General features: G+C 44.7%; 1 protein-coding gene across 6 annotated transcripts in view; it reads left to right on the forward strand.

The window, feature by feature from the left end:
* TLCD4 (TLC domain containing 4) overlaps positions 1 to 14380 on the forward strand; it is a 106679-nt gene that overhangs the window by 31078 nt on the left and 61221 nt on the right. Inside the window, exons 1-2 of one of the 6 annotated variants that reach the window (XM_059136050.1) lie at positions 4226 to 4534; positions 7385 to 7461. The exons of 3 other annotated variants lie outside the window; for them this stretch is intronic. The gene's annotated coding sequence lies outside the window, so the exon portion shown is untranslated. Of the gene's footprint in view, positions 1 to 4225; positions 4535 to 4843; positions 4989 to 7384; positions 7462 to 14380 lie in introns of those variants that run through there. 2 more of the 6 variants (XM_059136048.1, XM_059136052.1) reach the window with 2 other exon arrangements.

Genomic DNA, 14380 nt, shown 5'->3' on the forward strand with positions numbered 1-14380 from the left:
AAAATAAAAATGAAAAAAAAATATGCACACAAGAATAATACTTACATATTACAGGAAAAAGTCGCGTAAAATAAGATACGAAAAAGAATCTAAAAGACCTAAGGATCTCACCCACCCAGAGCTAACCATTGGTAATATCCTGAAATAGTTTTTTCTTGAAAAATTCTGAAAAGCAAATGAAAGGACGTTCTTTTTAAAGATTTTATTTTTTTTATTTAAGAGAGAGAGGGAGGCCTTGAGTGCACAAGCAGGGGGAGTGACAGTCAGAGGAAGAGGGAGAAGTGGGCTTCCTGCTGAGCAGAGAGCCTGATGGGTGGTGAGGGCTTGCTGACCTGAGCTAGAGGCAGCTGCTTAACTGACTGAGCCACCCAGGCATCCCAAAAGAACTTTTAAATACTAAAAACAAAACAAAGCAACAACAACAAAAAAACCTCACAAGTTCTTGATACATTAAAATCAACAATAATTTAAAAAGTAGTGCCTGGGGTTATTAATTTTGAAATCAATCTTTTTGATCAAAATGCTTGGTGTTTTGTTATCTTCACTAACAGAGAAGGGTGGAGAATTGAGGCAATCTTCCAAAATACTTCTGCATTAATTATCTCGTTATTTTAGAAAGAAGCAGCTTTTAGTTTTAGTTTTCTAAACAATTGTCTCTATTTAGTTTAGAAATTTTTGGAAACAAATTTATGAGGAAAGTTTGTCTTCAACAAATGGTATTGGGAAAACTGCACAGCTCCATGCAAAAGAATGAAACGGGACCACTTTCTTATACCATACACAAAAATAGGTTCAAAATGGATTAAAGACCTAAATGGGAGACCTGAAACCATAAAAATTCCTAGAAGATAACACAGGGAGTAATTTCTCTGACATTGGCCATAGCAACATTTTTTTAGATATGTCTTCTAAGGCAAGGGAAACAAAAGCAAAAATAAAGTACCGGGACTACATCAAAATAAAATGCTTGTGCACAGCAAAGGAACTGGTCAACAAAACTAAAGGACAACCCACTGAATGGGAAAAATACTTAAAAATGACATATCCAATAAAGGGTTAGTATTCAAAATACGTAAAGAACATATACATCTCAACACCAAAAACCCAAATAATCCATTAGGAAATGGGCAGAAGACATAAACAGACATTTCTATAAAGAAGACGTCCGGATGGCCAACAGACATATGAAAAGATGCTCAATGGCACTCATTAGAGAAATGCAAATCAAAACCATAATGAGATATCACCTCACACCTGTCCGAATGGCTAAAATCAAAAACAAAAGAAACAACAAGTGTTGGTGAGGATGTTAAGAAAAAGGAAACTTTGTCCGTTGTTGATTGGAATGCCAACTGGTGCAGCCACTGTGGAAAATAGTACAGAGTTGCCTCAAAAAAAATAAAACTGAATTACTGTATGATCCAGTAATTCCACTACGGGTATTTAGCCAAAGAGTATGAAAACACTCATTCGAAAAGATATATGCACCCTTATGTTGATTGCAGCATTATTTACAATGGCCAAAATATGGATGCAACCCAGGTATTCCATAGATGAATGGATAAAGGAGATCTATGTCTGTGAGGATGGGTGAAAAAGGTAAGGAGGATTAAGAGTACACCTATGATGAACAATGAGTAATGTATATAATTGTTGAGGCACTATATTGCTTACCTGAAGTTAATATAACACTGTATATTAATCATATTGGAATTAAAAAAAACTCAAAACACACAGAAACAAGATACATAGGAATAAATATAATAAACCATATTTCCTGTCTAGAGCATATGCAAAAAAATTTTTTATCAGAAAATTTGCCTCAAAAATTCTGTACCTTTTCTCTCTCTCCCTTTTTTAAAAAAGATTTTATTAATTTATTTGACAGAGAGAGGTCACAGGTAGGCAGAGAGGCAGGCAGGGAGGTGGGGGAAGCAGGCTCCCTGTTGAGCAGAGAGCCCAATGGAGGGCTCCATCCCAGGACCCTGAGATCCTGACCAGAGCCGAAGGCAGAGGCTTAACCCACTGAGCCACCCAGGTGCCCCAGTTTTTCTCTTTTTAAAGAAAGAAAAATAATTTCATTTCTCTGAACTGTTTCAGTGAGCAAAAGTATAAGAAGTGCAGTTCAGCTTTGATATCTCACAGTTAACAAGCAGAAAAACTTAAGACAGTAAATAAAAGAATTTGGGGAAACTGCGCTTGGAAAGAGAGGATTGGTAAAATGAAGTTAAGAATAATTAGAAATATTGGGGCGCCTGGGTGGCTCAGTGGGTTAAGCCGCTGCCTTCGGCTCAGGTCATGATCTCAGGGTCCTGGGATCGAGTCCCGCATTGGGCTCTCTGCTCGGCAGGGAGCCTGCTTCCCTCTCTCTCTCTCTCTGCCTGCCTCTCCATCTACTTGTGATTTCTCTCTGTCAAATAAATAAATAAAATCTTAAAAAAAAAAAGAATAATTAGAAATCTAAATGTGAATAATAAAATGAATATTTTTAAAGAAATTAAGCTGCATTACAATTTTGATAAAAAAATATGCAGCTGATACAGTGTTCTACCTCCCAAGTTCATTGAGTTTTGATTAGTTTAAAAGATTCAAAATTCTACTAATATTTACTGAATTCCTTTCCTTATCTCAGACCTTGTCCTTGATGTATTCGCTTACATGCTCTGTATAATCTCGCAACAATCCTGCAGATTTAATGGTGCGTGTGTAGAGGCCTATGTGAAGGAATATAGTGGGACATAGAGTATAGAGCGGATTTTTGTGGGTTTGTAGGGTTTTGGATGCTGCTATGGGTGTAAGAAAATACGTATATTAAACATAATGATGGTGTATTTATCAGGAAAAAAAACAACTATTAGCCACTGGAGACAAGCGCAGGGTGATATGTGGGGCTGGAGGTGATATGTGGAGGCAGAGTCCAGAGCTGACATGTGCAGTCTGTACACCTAGGGTTCACCCCACAGATGAGCACACACAGACATCTTGTCCCTGCAGAGTTATGTTCTAGCCATGTGAACGTGTAAAGCAGGTGTGGGGCAAACCAAAGTTGTCGAGGACGGAGGACCTTGTGAAGAAGATACAGTGGAACAGGTTGTGGTCAAAGGGCACTCCTGAGAGTCTTGAGGAGAGAAAGGAGAAATTCACTTGGGGCCTACAGAATCTTCTACCCTGCTTGACTGCAAGCAGGCTGTTGTCCGTAGGGCAGAATAGGTTTGTCTCTCTAGGTCAGTCTGGGGTACGTTTACTGAGACTGGGGTCTCCAGAGGTAACTATGAATTATTATCCCCATTTGAGAAATGAAGAAATGGAGCCTCAGTGAGGTTCGGTTAGCTACCATGTATTTGTGTGTATGTAAATATTAGGTAAAACATATTAGCCCCACTGACAGGCATTTCTTACAAATAACTGCCCTACATTATTAAGAGTGGTGCTTACTAATTAACATTAGAAGCCACATCTTCTAACTTGTTGAATACTTTTCGCAAATTTTAACAGCCTAAATATACCTCTTCATCATTTTGTTTTATTCAAACCAATTCCGTCTTGTTAATCCAGAACATTTGAAGGTTTTTGAGGCTGTTCATAGCAGGTCAGAAGAGCTACTATTGAATGGCAAACTTTAGGCATTGGGCAACTTGGAAACGTCCACCAGCATCAAAAATTCAAATCCCATTACCCCACCCTGGCAGCAGAGGGGCTCCCATGTTGGGTGTAGGTGGAGTGCTAGTGCACTCTAGGGTATTTTTCAGGGATTCCGGAGGAGGCTGCTCCAAGAGAACGGGCCTGTTTCACAGACGCCCCCTACCCAGTTTGGAATGCACCTGCAGCCCCTAGCAAGAACTGGGTGGACCTGGCTTTCTTTGGCCAAGCCAGACGTGGCATGAAAAATCTGCAACTGTCTTTTCACCCCCTTTCTTTTATTAATTAATACGAATTCATAATCTGAAAAGAATTTCGGTTACGTGGCGAGCCCAGGTACTGGCCGCGGCGGAACCGGACTCAGACCGTTCCTCCCCACTTGCTAGTTTTGCTCCTTGCTTGGGAAGCGGAGGAACCGCACGCCCGGTCCCTGGCGAGGTGTGTTCTTCCCGAATCCCACCGCAGCCCTCCTTGGGTGTTCCGTTTCGGAGCCCTTTCCGGCACCCAAGTCCAGCTCGCGAAGGTCGGCCCTACAGCGGCCTCGGGGCCCCGCCCACTTTGGCCGCGGGTCGCAGCCGCCACGAGCCGGAGTGGGAGCCGGAGCCGGAGCCCGAGCGGCCGCGGCCCCTTTAAGGAGCCGCTCTGCGGTAACCCGAGCCCGCAGTCCGGGCGGGCGCGGCGGCCGCGGCGGTAGCTGTAGTCTCTGTGACTGCTTCTCCGAGCGGCCCGGGGCCCCGCGGCTCCCCTGGCTCCCGCCGAGCATCTCGCGGGGCGACTCTGGCCGGCGCCAGCCCTTGGGCCGGGCCAGATGACCAGGTTTCTGTAACCGCCCGCCGCCCTCCCCGGCCCCGTGCAGCCGCCGCCCGCGCGCGAGTCGCCCCGGGACCCGGCACAGGTGACGCTGTTTGGAGGGGGTTCGGGGAAAAGGGCGGGCTCGCTTTTGCCCCGCGGTTCCCCAGCGCCGCCGAGTACGGCCCGCGGGCAGGGGGCGCCGGGACTTCCCGCCCCCGGCCTAGCGCGGCCGCGGGCTACGGCGCCCGGAGCTGGGTGGGCGTCCCGAGAGCAGAGGCGGCCGGGGCGCCCGGGCGGGCTGCAGCAGGTGTGTGCGGCCTCGCAGCATCTTCCCGGCCCCGCGGGCTCCCGCGCGGCTCGCGGCGCTGACGGTGTCCCGGGGCCCGCGGCCCCGCGCCGCCCGTACGCCCGGCGTTCCGCTGGCGCCCCCGGGTGCGCGATTCGTGCTGCTGGGTCTGCCCGGGGAGCTTCCCGGCTCTCAGCCCAAAGGGGTGGGTGCGTGGGACAGCCAGGGAAAGCTTTCTTGTTAGAGGCCGGTACACAGGTGCATCAAGTGGGTAAGTCTCCCCCCCCCCCCATCTAAATAAAACAAGACTCTTATTCACATTTGTAGTTCTCAAGTGCGTCCCATTTTTAGCCACCTCATGCAGAATAGTAGTGGGAAAGGGACTGGGCACTATTTACAGCTCTACCATTGTAACCCCGGCAAGTTTATTAAACCGAGAACCTCGGTTTACCCAGCCATGAAATGGGATTCCTGCAGCCCCAAGAGGGTGGGGAAACCTCTGTGAAAGTACTTTGAGTTGTTGAAGTTCACTAAAGGGTCACTATTGATGGCCAGTACGTTTTCCCCGCTCAGTTGTATAATCTGATTGTTAATGTAGCACACATTTTTATGTGAAATTATAAAATTGTTCCTAAAGAGTGATCTTTGACAGTGTTTAAATGAATCCAGTACCAGTTTGGGGACAAGATGGGAGAGTTTATGTGGTTATTAGGAGTTGATGTGTGAGGCAGGAAACAAGATATCATTTTAGTAAAATCTTCACCAGTCATAAATGGAGTTGAGAAAAATCGATCTTGTTCTGTGTTTGTGTTGAGAGAGATACTGCTGTGTGAGCCCGTGGTATAGGTTGGAATGCAGCTTTATCTTTCTGTAGCCAGTTAAGGTAATATGACAGAGAATCTCAGTTCCCTTCTAAGTGTGAAGTGGAGAATTTTTCCCCCTGTGTTAATCTTTTCCTTAAATTGTAGGGATGGAACTAAATTAGAAAAGTGGACTCCTGCCATGCTAGAAAATTGGAAAGAATGGCTCCAGAAACTGTGGACTTTAGTCGACTTGCCACCTCCCCCTCCTGTGCCATCAGATGACCCTGAGAATATATTTACAGAGTGCTACTTTCCGTTTTACTCCTGCAACTCCTTTGGCCACAATACCTCCCTCCAGCTCTGGAATCCTTACTGTGTGATCTTGTACACATTTTACCTGTCTGGAGCTGGGTACTTGGCAACCAGTGGCTCAGTTAGTCGTAATTGTTTACTCTATGAGCTTTCTGTTCCTATTCCTTTGCCTCTAAGCCTCTTGACCTTGTTGGAAAGAATAATGGCTTTTCGTCACTAAAGCTGCGTACTTGGAGGTGCCTAGGAATGGCAAGGGTCAAGGGCCAAAGCTAACCCAGAGAAGCTGAGTCTTCTCAGTACACCCTGGAGTGTGGATGCCAGAGTTGGCCTCTCTTTTCCTTCCTCCTCTGAAATCTTAATGAGGGAGAGATTCATTTGATCACCAAGGTAAACAGAGGCCTTGGGAGCTGGAGCTGTCAGAGACCTAACTCCGTGCTAGGTGGATGAAGAACGAGCCCAGCAAAGGAGTAGGGAGGAGGACCATGGTGACCTGGGAGGGAGGGAGGGCCTGCCTAATAATCGGGCAATCGTAGAGCTAGGGAAGGAGCCCTGTATTCCCCCCACGAGGAAGTGGGAAAGGGCTTGGATTGCAGAAAGGGGCTAGTAGTAGAGCTTCCAGGCCAATTCTGGAATGTGCCCTAGGTGAGACCTCCCCTTCTCCCTAGTTCCCTCTGAGTGTGTTTCTTGCCCTTCTGAGTCTAGTGCAGCCCTCTCCTCCCACCCTACTTTTATGTTCTACCCTGAAAGCCGGCATCTCAAGTATGAGCAGAAACCAAGGTTTCCTAAGAAACCTTCAGACCTCGGTGTCTCCCTGTTCCCTTCTTCTCAAATTAGTGGCCCGTATCCTACAGATGAAGGCTCCATTTAGCTTTGATATCTCTTGGAAGGTTAAAAAGTAGGATAGGTCTTTTGGCTGAAAAAAGTAAACTGAGCAGTCTACGGAAAGATACAGAAAACGAGTTTTTCTGTGGCAGGAGAGAATGAATGAATTGTCTGGGTGAGAATTGTGGGAGGGTGGACAAGGGAGGGCAGAAGCGGGGGTGGGGTGGTAGAATTGTGCCGGACAGCTTGTGCCCTCGTCCTTGAGAGGAAAGGATGCCCCCACGCATGTACAGCCACCTTGCTGTGCTTTCCCTCCTTCCATTTGCCTTGCAAGAGGAAGAAGATGGCAATATGGAGGTGGGGTAACCATCTGTTCTCGAGGACGGGAACCAGACTTTAACTCCCTCCTCGGGCTGAGCTGCATTCACCTGGCATCGGTATCAGGCACTAAGTGTATGACACCAGAGAATGCATTACATCAGGAAAGTGAGGTTCATTTTGTAAGAAAACCTAAGGTATTGTGTGAGCGACTTTGGTGGTGTTTTTCTTGTTGGAGATGAAAGGTAGCACACAAAGAAACGGAGTCCTACTGCTCTGAGGTTTGTTATTCAGAGTGAGACAGTTGGATGTTCTGCAAGCAGATCCCAGACCTGAAAAGAAGGCAGGAATAGCAAAGGATCTTTTTTTTTTTTTTTTTTTTTTTTTTTTTTTTTTTTTTTTTTCCCCTCAGAACATTGGTCTGTTCAAGGAGAAGGCAATCCTTTGGATACATGAGAAGGAGCTTGTGAATCATTGTAAAAGGCCAAGGTTTGTGAAAACAGCGGGTGAAGAAGACAGCTGGAAGTCTGTTCAGAGCTTGGGCCAGCATGAGGAAGGGAGTTGCTGAGCAGTGGGACGGAGAGCAAGGGGGTAGTCTGACTAAGGGGACAAAGGCTTATCTAAAGCAGTGTTTCAAACGTTTCTGGATTTTACAACACAGTACAAAATGGTTTTTTTGCACTGCAACCCAGGACATAAGTAAGTATAGGTGCATCTGAAACCAGTTTCATGAAACAATATGCACCCTTACTGTATAGCATTCTGTTTTCTGTTTCTGTGCTTTCTGTTCCTGTTCAGTATTCTGAAAAATCCTCACTTGTTAGTAGACCAGAGTCCACTGTTTGGAAATCATTTGCCTAATGAGTAGATAAATAGGTTGCATTCAGGTTGGAGATGCTGGAGGGGAACACAGAATTGACTGGGAAATCGGGACCTCTGTTGCTGGGGACAGGAGGTGGTGTGAGGACTCATCTGGTGTCACATGGGTGCAGGACTGACGCTGGCGTAGGCAGCTGGATGGACAAGTGCAAAGGGGAAACTTCCTGCTGATTCTATCTACTTGAAAGCAAAATAGTTGGTTTTGAGGAAAAAGGAAGCATGGAAGGAGTAAACTTGGGATTTGAAAACAGTGTCTTTAGAGCAGATTTCTCTCCGTAGGTGAAGAGGACAAGTGGATCCAGAACAGACTGGCTGGTGGGTTTAGGCCATGTCCACTTTCATCAGCTGGATAGGGAACAGAAGGGCTCATAGTGCAGTGTGTGGGTTCATAATTCCTCTTACAGCTTTGAGAAGTTCTTAACAGAAGCGGGTGGGATGTGTTATTGCTGATGAAGCTCATTAGGAAATTAGCTGCTTACAGAGGATTGGAATGTATTCTCCTTACCTTGTGTGAAAGGGTTAGCTTATCAAAGCTTCCTTAGATGCCTGCTTCACCATCGAACTGGAATCCTTATTCGTCGTCTTCAAAAGCTTCTTGGGGAGCTAGGTGAGGCAGAAGCCAGCATCCACCATCCTTGAGGAAATGTCCAGTAACCATACCTGGAGTTAATCGAAGGCAACGTTTATCTGCATGCCTTTGGTTGCCTTTTCATAACAATTAACACCTGACTCATACACCTGGCCCTGTGACCAGTGAATGAACACAGCAAAGCGTGGAGGGCAGTGTGCACAAGTGTCACAGTTCACTGGGGTTGCTTGTTTACTTGCTTGTGTTTATCATCCACATTCTGTCTAGTTGGATGCTCTCTTTGACCCATCCTTGCTCTGATTTTCTTACCTTAGGTGATATGTTTTCATTGCTTCTCGTTCCTTCTCCTCGGCTGTCCTGTGTATATCTTGAACTTTCCCTGATGTTATCTCTGAGCTCTGGACTTATGGTATCCACCTGACTGTTCCTGTAGAGTCCAGTGTTGGGGATCCTGGCCCATGCTGCACCGGTATCTGCCCGATCCCGCCGGGGCCACCTAGGAAGTAACCATTCATTGATGAGTTTATACATTGGTTTTGATTTGATTTTTACATTTTGGGGACATGGAGAATCTGTCCTGGTCAAGTCAGTTTAATTAGCTTTCTCCAGATTGGCTTTAAAAAACCTTCCAAAAGTACATTTGAAGGCATAGAAAACTTCTCCCTATTTGGTGTGTATTTATTGAGTGGAATGGGGGAAGAAGGAATTTTCATTTGGTGAAAAATTTAGAACAACTACACCCTCCCCCTTTACAAAGTTTTAACATTTTAGGGACATGATCACCAAACTAGTCTTGCTCAGTTAACATGTTTTGCTCTAACACATGTAAGAAAAACACGGAGATGATTAAGAATTTAAATGCTTTATAATTTACTGTATGCTATTTTAAGGACTTAAAAAGACTGCAGCTGTGTTCTGATTGAGAAAGATCCTTTGCCTTTCCATATTTTAGCAACCTGTGTGTATGTCACTAAACAGATCAATTTCTTCCCTGCTTTGTGGAGGAATCCATGGCAGAATAAAGGCTCTAAGGGAGGGAGGCTGAGTTGTTCATAGGGAAGGCCTAGCCACAGAGCCAAGACTGCTTGTTTGGAGGATCCCAGCATAGTATTTCCCAACCCAACCCTTGAGACATTGGACATTTTGAGGATTCCAGAATGCTTTACAACCTGAAGTCACTGCATGTTTTCATCAGTGTTTTTTATTTCGTAATTACAAAAGTGAAACGTTCTTGTTATAAATAACATAAAGAAAAACCATGAAAATAACCAATACTTAAGAAGATGACCGTTTACCTCTTTCCCTTTCTCCAGCTCCCATTTTCCCTGATCTCACTCCCAAATACAGCCAGTTAGTCCTTCTTCTTTACAAATGTCAAAAAAGCCAGTTAGCTATTTACAAAAAATGTATTATTTCACTTCCTGCTCTTTTTTTTTTCTCCCCCACCCCATAGCATGTGATGGGTGAATGCCCTTTGGTATCATCTCATTTAGTTAAATGTCTGTTTAGCCTGTGATAGTGTGGCTGGCCGCACCAGCGTATTTTATCATTCCCCTATCAGTGACCCTGAGAGCTGCTTCTGATGTTGTGGGAAACACCCTTGCACATGCCTCCTTTGACACATTCCTGTTTGGAGGATAAAAGATGAAATCTTTAGTAGACTTTAAAGTACACTTTAGTAGTATTTTAAAGTACACTTCAATAGTATTTTAAAATTCAGTTAACAGAGTGCTATCAAAATTTACTTATTCTACTATTTAATTCCCTAAATATCCATTCAGCAGTGAAATGATAGCACTGGACACTCTAAGGATTTCCTAGCAGGGCAGTGCACAGCCTTTGCTGACCAGGGCTCATCATTTGGAGTAGGGGAACTAAGCATACACATTGCTGATAGTATCTTTAGTTTTACTTATACCTACCCAATTCCAAAAGTGTTTTGGGATGGCTTACAAAGATGCATGCAATAGGACAAGATCCGGTAAATTTAGGATGAGAAAGAAATATAAGCCAAAGGAAAATAAGAGGGAGTTATGAGTGAAATTGGTTAGTGTACTTTGACGTTCCGGCTATAAGTATTCCAGCAGCCTAAGAGAAGAAGGAAGCAGTCCACAAAGAGCTTCAAAGTGTCCCAAAGAGAAACCAGATTGGAGAAATCCATCTGTTCCTGGTTCTAGGAGGTGAGAGAAATTTCCCCTTTGGATTTTCAGCCAGAAAACACTGCATCTGCAATGGCCGGCATTCTCAACAATGTTCCCAGTGTTGTAGTGTTGTACAGCAAAACCTAGCACCTTGTCTTATGCTGCTGTTTCATACCATGTTCCTCCGTGCTAGTCAGGGGTCTCATGCCTTCGCAAGTCCTCAATGAAAGGTCATTATGGTGAGGGGGAAGTCCATGGGTGCTATAAGAGGACAGATGAAAACAGCAATCTGATATTGTTCTTAGACAATTTTTTTTTTATAGTACTGAATGTATCATTTGAGTAGAATTTCTGTGAGTAGAACCCGCTTGCCCAGGATTTCTAGGCTTCCAACCTACAAAGCAAGAAGTGAGGATGTTTATTTATTTATTTTTTAAAGACTTTATTTAAATTCCCGTTGCCATACAGCATGTCCTGTTAGTGTCAAGTGTACAGTGTAGTGATTCAACACTTCCATACGGCCCCTGGCACTTGTCACGACAGGTGCACTCCTCAATTCCCCCATCACCTGTTTCACCCATCCTCTCAGCCACCACCAGTGTATCAGAACTATAACAATGGATGAAATCTTTTCCTCTTAAAAACACGCATGCACAAGTCTGTCATTGGGCCGTACAGGAAGGATGGCACATGTTCACATTGATGAGCTCCATGAGTGAGAGAGGCTCTGAGCCACCATTCCAAGAAATCTTGAGCACTTCTCTGAGCTCTTCAATATTTCCGGGTTGTCCCATAGGAGAGTGTCAGCAGGACTCCGAGATCTACAGGTTGGGGTGGCGTGACCTTATTTAGTGAAGCTGGGGAAGTTCAAGTGTCATGAACCACCTAGGTCTGTGTTTCCATGGCCACATTCATTCAAGTCTTACCTCAGAGCATTGACTCAGAACAGTTCTTTATTACCAAGTCTATGGGTCAAGCTGAGGTACTTTTACAGGATTTTAACTGAATTTAAACTTCAGGTTTATAGTAAATATTAACCTTGAGGTCACCCGAAGCTTCGTGTGATTGTTTTGAGCAGCACCTCCTAGCCTGAGACATGGTTCAGGGAAATGTGTCACCGGGTTCAGATTTTTTGGCTGCCTGACAAGTGTCAAACAGATATATCATCATGCTGATAAATATGTTTATTGGTAAACAGTGCAGCTGACAAAGGCAATCTTATGGGAAGATATTAGAAGAGAAGAGAAACCACTCTCCGTGTACCTTGATAGGGGTGACCCTTAGGGAACAGAATAAAAGGTTACCTAGAGAATTTAGAAACTCCTTGGCTTTTTCTCATTGAAGCCACCATATCTCCCACCTGTATAGGAGGTGTAAACAAGCTGTAGGGCCCCTAAGCCATAGGTTAAAAGGAGGGGGAAATGATCACATTGCTCTGGATACCCAATATCCTATCCTGCTGTGACTTGGTACACAGTGGGTGTAACATTTTTTCGTTAGGAAAAGGTGATAACCAGTGCAATCCTTTATTGAGTGGTGTTTTGATGTAATCGTGATTAACCACCCCCAAACCTAAGGGCTTAAAACAATGATTTATTATTTCTCATGATTCTGTGGTTGGCTGGGCAGTTACCCTGCTGGTTATAGGCTCATTCATATGGCTGCATTCAGCTGGAGGGTGCACTGGGCTGGAAAATGGGGGTGGGCTTGCCAGTATGGCTGGTGGCTTGTACTGAGTGCTGGCTGTCAGCTGGCTGTCTCAGTTCTCCAGGTGATCGCTTATGCTCCAGTATTCTAGATTGGTTTCTTTACACGGCAGGTTTAGAGCAACACTCAAGAGAGCAAAAGGCTGATGCTACTAGGTCTTCTGAGGCCTCCTGAGGCCCCAGGACTCTCACAGCCTCTTTTCTACTCATCGTTTCTCAGCAGGCGCAAGGCCAGCCCAGATTCCTGGGGTCCGACGCATAGACTCCACCCCTGGAGTGGCAGTGACAAGGAGTTATCGCAAGTGGCTACATGTGCCAAGCCTTGTGTTGGGTACATTTAGTTCATCTCGCTCGAGCCAGACAACTGTCTTGCAACATAGGCATTCTTGTCCCCTTTCATAGGACTTGCAAGTCAGAAAGGTCATATTCTTCTTGCCCATGGCCACTTGATAAACCATGGGAGGAGGATTTGATTCTAGGTTTCTCCTAGGTGAATGGAATGCATTTTAAGACTCAACAGGTGAGAGAAATTTGCAAAATTCTTCTTCAGCTCCTTTAACCCATTCAGTGCTGTTTCTGGTTCCTGTGGGGAGCAGCCAAAAAGAGATGCTCTGCATCCCAAGGACTCTCTCAGAGGTAATTGGATGGACAGTTGAAAGATAAGAAGGACCTTTCTGTCTTCTTAGGTTCTGATTTCCCAGCTTGCGTGGCAGTGATTCCTTTAGCAAAAGAACAAATCACATTTGGAAAAATCTTGCTCTGTCCAGCTTTTCCTTGACTTCACAGTGTTAGGAGAAAGCCAAGAGATGTCCCAAGCCAAGAGGCTCCCTGCCAGGAAGGGAATTGCAAGGAAGTAAGGACATCAGAGGTTGGGTAGAGGTTGGCTGCAGGAATGCTTTCCTCTTCCCGAGTCCTGCAGGTGACATGGTGCCATCTGGTCTCTGCTTCTGCTGTAGGGCTCCTCAGTAACCTCTTCTAAGGCTTGGGGAGTGTGTTGTATTTGAAATGTTGACTTCCTTAAAGATGGGCCCTCAAATTGTACACCCTTCCAACCTCTTATTATATGTGTCAAGTACTGTATATGTATGATTTTCCAGTTACTATTGTCTCCTGGCTTAAGGCATTCTGATTTATCCGAAATCTAGTGGCTGTCATTGGAGCTCTTAGGTTTGCAAAACAAAAACAACTTCTTCTTCTTTTTTTTTTTTTTTAAAGATTTTATTTATTTATTTGAAATAGAGATCACAAATAGGCAGAGAGGCAGGCAGAGAGAGGGAGAAGCAGACTCCCCTCTGAGCAGAGAGCCCAATGCGGGCCTCGATCCCAGGACCCTGAGATCATGACCTGAGCTGAAGGCAGAGGCTTAACCCACTGAGCCACCCAGGCGCCAAAACAAAAACTTCTTTATAAAAGCTTTAAGTAGGACGAGATGCTAGAAAACGTTTACCAAGTAAATAAAATGTGCTATCTGTACTCTGAGCCTTAAGATTGTAGAAAACGGACTGAATTTCTAAGGGGAGAATTCTCAATGCATTGGGGGTCAGGAATCAACAGAGCAGTGGGGAGAACTGGGGAAGGTGGCCTTTTCCCACTGTCATTCCCTTGCAGCCCCACTTCTTGTTAGGCTTTGTAAAAACAAATCCCGCATCAGAGAGTCAGTGTAAAATGAAATATAAAAATAAGACAAAAAACTTAAAAAGTTGACACAACATAGATTAACTGTATTAGATTTCATTTTATTTATTTTGAAGTTAGTAGCCAGAACATGTAAAAAGTTTAAGTAAACATAAGCTAGGAAAATAAGAATAAACGTTTTATTAAAATCCTAATTAAAAATACCTGTAATAGAAGGGAAACCTGATCAAGTGCTCTGGGAAACCAGGAGAGAAATTATTTCTTGAAAGCGCAAGACTTCTCAGGGAGAGCCTAAGAAGCCGGGATAACCCTCCCTCCTCTCCCCCACTTGCTGTGCCAGAATATCTTGGTGGGGATTCTGAGCTCTATGGAAAAAATATCAGTCCCTACCACCCCTCCCCCCCCCCCCCCCCCCACCGACTGTAAAAGGGAAGACTACAGAATCTTCTTGGCTGGTC

Source organism: Mustela lutreola, chromosome 10, assembly GCF_030435805.1.
Source record: "Mustela lutreola isolate mMusLut2 chromosome 10, mMusLut2.pri, whole genome shotgun sequence".
Taxonomy (NCBI): domain Eukaryota; kingdom Metazoa; phylum Chordata; class Mammalia; order Carnivora; family Mustelidae; genus Mustela; species Mustela lutreola.